Below are 6000 nucleotides of genomic sequence, written 5' to 3' on the forward strand. Positions count from 1 at the left end.
CTATTGTCACTGTTTCACAGACTAAAATGCATATTTTAGCTGTTTCAACGGAAAGCAACTTGCACTAAAATATGTCAGTGCCATTGTTTTGTCTCAAGATACCAGTAATATATATTTTTTCTAAGGCACGTTTATAAAAGCTACTTTAATGCCTTAATTGAACCAAAGGCCTAATCCTGCCTTAATCTAAGGCCTGTCTGTGAAACCAAGCCTGTAAGATAATATATATTTAATTAAATGCTTAGTTTTTATGATTTGTATTTTAACCTTAAAATTACTGAAACATTTTCTGTGGTTCTGCTTTGAATTGATTTGCAAGTCGAGTGCATGGTCTCTAAATATAAATCTAAACTATCTTTAGGCAAACTGATTTCCTTCTGCAGTGTGTCCAAATTAGCTTGCTGCTAAAATGTGGTGAAACCGCTTCATATTTCTAGCATAACCCGAGCCTACGCTTTTACAGTATGTTGAATCTTTGATTAATGGCATCTGTTATCACACCTGAAGGTGGTCTATATCAAAAGCCTCCATGGCTTTCTTTAAGTGCGCCCATTTGCATTCTCTTGCCATTGTTTAAAATATGCTGTCAGACATCCAGCTAGTCACAGGTTATCAAAGGCTTCCCAAATAAACGTCTGAAGAATATTTCATTGTAATTGACATGACTCTGAGACCGGCAAGTGAGAAATACTTCCTTTTCTCCAAGCGATTATTCAAATCCAATCGCTCCCTGCTGTTAAAGCCCATCAGGCGTCGCCGTGTGCCGTATTTTACGTGGCATGTCTTCTGTCATGCCTCATACGTGTTGAAAATCGGCTTGTTTTGTTTAGCCAACAACTCCGCTTTACAGCCGCAAAGCTCATCTAAAATGACACGTTTCTGATATTTCATTCTGGCGAGGAAAAGTATCGAGTGTCAAAGCTCCTCTCAGCCACGTAATGCACCTTTTCCTCAACACAGATTTTCAGATACAGAGTGATGTCCTCTCGCCCCACGTTTCTCTCTCACATTACTCATACTGTCTGTGGTTGACCTTTCCCTCCAGACATAACGCTTCTCCAAATAGGAAATGTACTACGGCGAGGGAGGCGGAGTGGACAAGCTCGGTACAAGTTCACCGCTGAGACGAAGTGCATTTACACCGGTCTCTGCTAAAGCGGAGCACGAAACCTCGTGTTGGAGACATGCTTGTCAGGGGAAGCTCGACTGCTTGCATTAATCACGACTTCACAAGCAGGGTTGCAAAGTCTATTTGTTGCAAGATGTAGCTGCTAATTGCTTGAGAAGAACAAAATTAACTTAAGGAAGTTAATTTCCGATGTTCCATTGTGTGTTTCTCACGGGTTCTTGACACCTTCTTCTTCTCCTCTCCACATTTTAGCAGCCCACGCGCTCACATTCTGTCAGGCTTCAGCTGTCGACTTTTATTTGGAGTTTATTTTGATTTGAGCTTCATTATAATTGCTGCATCTGTCAAGGCTGTGCAGTTTGTTTGACCTGACCCGATTTCCCTCCAGTGCTTCAAACAATGGGCACCCTCGAATATCTCCTTCCTGTGTTGGAAGGTCGTCGCGGTGTTTCATGCATGCCGTTTGATGCTGGAAAAAACCTCTCCGGTTTTAACAGGGGTGCATCATTTTGAAATCTAGCTAAGGTCAACTTTACCTGCTGCTGGGCTGTAGAGGGCTTTTTGACAGGTGAGTTTTTTGACATGAGAGCTTATTTTTAACTCTCTTTGGCCCTCCTTTCTTCACCACACAACAGACAACAATGCCAAGCAGTCTGATTGCTAAGAAAAAAAAGTGTATTTTCGGGGATATTTCAGTTTTAAGCTTGACATGTAACAGTATCACCTTGTCTCGAATTCTTGTATTTGCTCTCCCAGGATCCGTCAGCCAACCCGATCGCATCTGAAATTGGCATGACATGATTGGTTGAAATGTGATCAATCAAACAACGCGATTTTTGACAGTTCAATCAATTGCGAGAGTATTATCCCGGCTTCCTGTTATGCTACAACAAATGATTCCGAGGCTTGATGCGTATGAAAAGAAATGTCTTCGAGGTATTATACTTCAGCTAGCCGTGAGAAGACAGGCAGCAAATTTAAATCCAGTCTCTCACACCTGAGCATTAAATTGACTTAAAGAGATGGCTAAGAGGATTGGTTAGATAGTTGTGTTTGGTGACGTCTATCTTTTAAACAACAATGCTATCTTTCACACTGACTCCACTCTTGACCATTGGACGTTGTAGCAGTGACGTTAATTAGTTTACCCAAAAATGACTCCTTTGGTGTGACGCGAAAGGATTTTTTTAATGCAATTGCAAATGAGATTTCAAGTCTCAAAAAGCACCATACAAGTGGCCCATATGACTTCACCGGCTAACAAAAATAGGTTCTATTTTCTTTTGCTACTGTTCCCATTACGTTATGAAAACCTCATTTCTGAATGTTCAAAACATCCAGTTCTTTAAATGTTTTAATAACTTTTTTCTTGGTTATGGGAACATTAAGGGAACATTCTATTCTAGTAGTCAGTAACATTTAAAAAATGTTAGTCAAAAATCCAACTAACACGTTTCAGACAAAAAAAACTTCCTTGAACAAAGTTTTTATGCTAATGTTTTGGGAACAAAACCAGATTTGAACAAATGTTCTATTAAAGGGGCAGTGTGTAATATTTATCTGTTTAATATTTATACTGATCTTTTGACAGAAATGCAATATAATATACATAACTATGTTTTCAGTGGTGTATAAAGACCTTACATAATCAACCGTTATGTTTTTATTACCTTATAATGAGTAGGGCTGTAGCGATACACTAATCTCACGATACGATACACGATATTCAGCTCACGATACGATATATATCACAATATTCAGCCAACGATACGATTCGATGTAATTCGATACACTTACATCATTTTCTGAAAGATTTAAAGGGGACAGAGTGATTTTGGTGACATCTTGTGAGTGCTTCATCTACTTGGATTGAATTAACTGAATTGAAAACTAAAATCATCAATTACACAATATATATCTCTGACTGGATAGAGTCTACAGCTTGCAAATGCTGGACAAAATGAATCAAAGATGTGTTGAGAAAATTAGTTCCATTTATTGAAACCTTTGAAAGCCTTTGAAAAGTAAATAAAGTGCAGTATTGTAATTAACAATGGAGTTTTAAAAATTGCAGCAAGTGGCCTGTTCTGAACAGTTTCTTTGACAGCTTTTTTAGCTTCACACTGACATTTGGTAGTATTTCCAGAGTATTTCATGTTTGTGTCACACAGCTTGCAAACCAACCACGATGTACATGTGTTAGCCATAGCGATCGAATGAGTTTCCAATTAGAAATTTGAGTTCAGTTTGAAAGTTCATTTCACTCTGACCAGTTTTGTGAACTGAATCAACTAATTAATTAAAAAGATCATACTCAAATTGGATGTTGCTACTTCTCTCATGAAAGTTTTTGGGTGAATAATCGTTTAAATTATGGACTGTTTTTACACAAAGCGATAGTATGACTTGAAATGCATAAAACAAACTATTTGTACTATTTTTATACTACTGTGTCATTTTGGAGCTTAACAGCCCCAGTCCTCAATCACAAAGGAAAATATTTTAAATAATTGTATGGTCACTCACATACACAATTATCACAATTATAATAAACTTTTTGTGTAAGGACTTGTGAGACTTGGGGGGCCGTTTACACAATGCCTTTTTCTACTAAAAATGGAAAACGTTTTATTTGTTTTGGCTGTTCATTTACCACGACAACAATCTTTTGAAAACGGGCTTCAATTTGTACGTTTTTGGAAACGATACCGTTATTGTCTCCATGTAGACAATAAAATGGTGACGTTATACGCATGCATGTTACGTGTTCGGTCTATAGTCTGAGTCTCATAGTTTTTCACTATAAAGAGATGTCGCCAACTACTGGCCTAATAATGCCATAATATTACTGGCATAATACAGTGTTTTTAATCGTTTTCGGGGATCTGTGTGAACAGGGATCATTTTGACAATGTTGTCGTCTCTGTGTGAAAAAAAAATTCAGTCTTTGTCGTGTAAATGTACCCTTATAGTCTCCACCAAAGAGTTGGAGACTATAAGGGTACATTTGTAGCATAGCGATCGAATGAGTTTCCAATTAGAAATTTGAGTTCCGTTTGAAAGTCCATTTCACTCAGACCAGTTTTGTGAACTGAATCAACTTATTCATTGGATTGGGTTGTCAAGATTTCAGTGAATAATTGTTTAAATTACGGTCCATTCCTTACACTTTGGACTATTTATATCATACATTTTTCTTGACTGGAGCTTGACAGGCCCAGTTATATGCCAGGCCCATGAGTCAATTTCATTACACTGAAAATAGTGACCAGCATATACTTTATTTTGAGGAAAAAAGGTGATTTTTTTTTAAAGTCATACAGGTTTGGAATGACAATTATAATAAACTTTCAAGCTTCAGAAAACAACATACAAGTGGACCATATGACTTTCATGTCTAAAGTCTAATGATACATTTCTGTAAAGACTTGTGAAACTTAGGGGCCGTTTATACAACACCGTTTTCAGCTAAAAATTGAACACTTTTTATGTGTTTTTCCCTTTCATTTACCAGAACAACAGTGTATTGGGGGCCTGATAACGCAAACCTTTGAAAACCGGTTTCAAAGTGCACGTTTTTGACAGCGTTGCAATTATCGTCTCCGTGTAAACTACAAGAATGAGAATTTGTGAAAAGGGTGATGTTTTAAATCGTTTTCGCGAATCTGTGTGAATGTGGATCATTTTGACAATGTTGTTGCCTATACACAAAAAACATTTTTAGTACATCATTGTTGCATAAACGTACCCTTGTAGTCTCCAAAGAGTTGGAAACTATAAGGGTACGTTTGTTTGCCACAATGATCGAATGAGTCAGTGAGTTCAATTTGAAAGTCCATTTCATCCAAATTATGAATGAGTCACTCAGTCCAGTTTTGTGAATTGAACTTATTTACTGGATTGGGTTGTCGAGATTGCAGTGAATAATCGTTTAAAATTACGGTCCATTCTTTACACTCTGGACTATTTAGATCATACTTTTTTCTTGACTGAAGCTTAAAGGGATAGTTCACCCAAAAAATTTAAATTAGCCCGTGATTTACTCACCCATCCTAGGTGTATATGCCATTCTTCTTTCAGACGGACACAATCAGAGTTATATTAAAAATGTCCTGGCTTTTCCAAGCTTTATAATAGCAGTGAATGTTGCTCAGTCCATAAAAGTGCATCAATATCCATCATAACTGCATATGAATACAGAAGACGGTCCGCCGGAAGTTAAACATTTTACTTTATAGTTTTAAATATTGATATTTTCCTTACACAAATGCAAAATTTCGCTTCAGAAGGCCTTTATTAACCTCCCGGAGCCGTGCGGAGCAGCTATGATGGAAGAGCCAGGACATTTTTTAATATAACTCTGAATGTGTTCGTCTGAAAGAAGAATGTCATATACACCTAGGATGGCTTGAGGGTGAGTAAATCATGGGCTAATTTTCATTTTTGGGTGAACTAACCCTTTAACAGGCCCAATCCTCATTCACTTTCATTACACTGAAAATAGTGACCAGCATTTACTTTAAAAATGCACTTTTATCATCAAAATAAAGTCATACAGGTTTGGAATGACATGAAAGTGTATCTTTTAACTTCTAAATTAAATGACATGATGAAAATTTCTCCTCGTCTGCTATCCCGTTTCTGAAACGTAAGGTTTAACTGAGGTTCTGCCAATGGTTGCGCTGAATCAGACCGATTTACTTACACATCAACACAATTTTTTATGAAGAGCTTCTCTTCCTGTTTGCGCTCATATTCCTGTAATATGAACGCTGGGAGCAGTGTGGCATTAAATTAAGGAAGTCATCATCCATAGCATTAGCAATCAAAATGTTCTTACTGATATACTTCAGGGAAAAACAAACATTTTG

The sequence above is a fragment of the Gobio gobio genome, assembly GCF_949357685.1.
Source record: "Gobio gobio genome assembly, chromosome: 16".
In the NCBI taxonomy this organism is placed as follows: Eukaryota; Metazoa; Chordata; class Actinopteri; order Cypriniformes; family Gobionidae; genus Gobio; species Gobio gobio.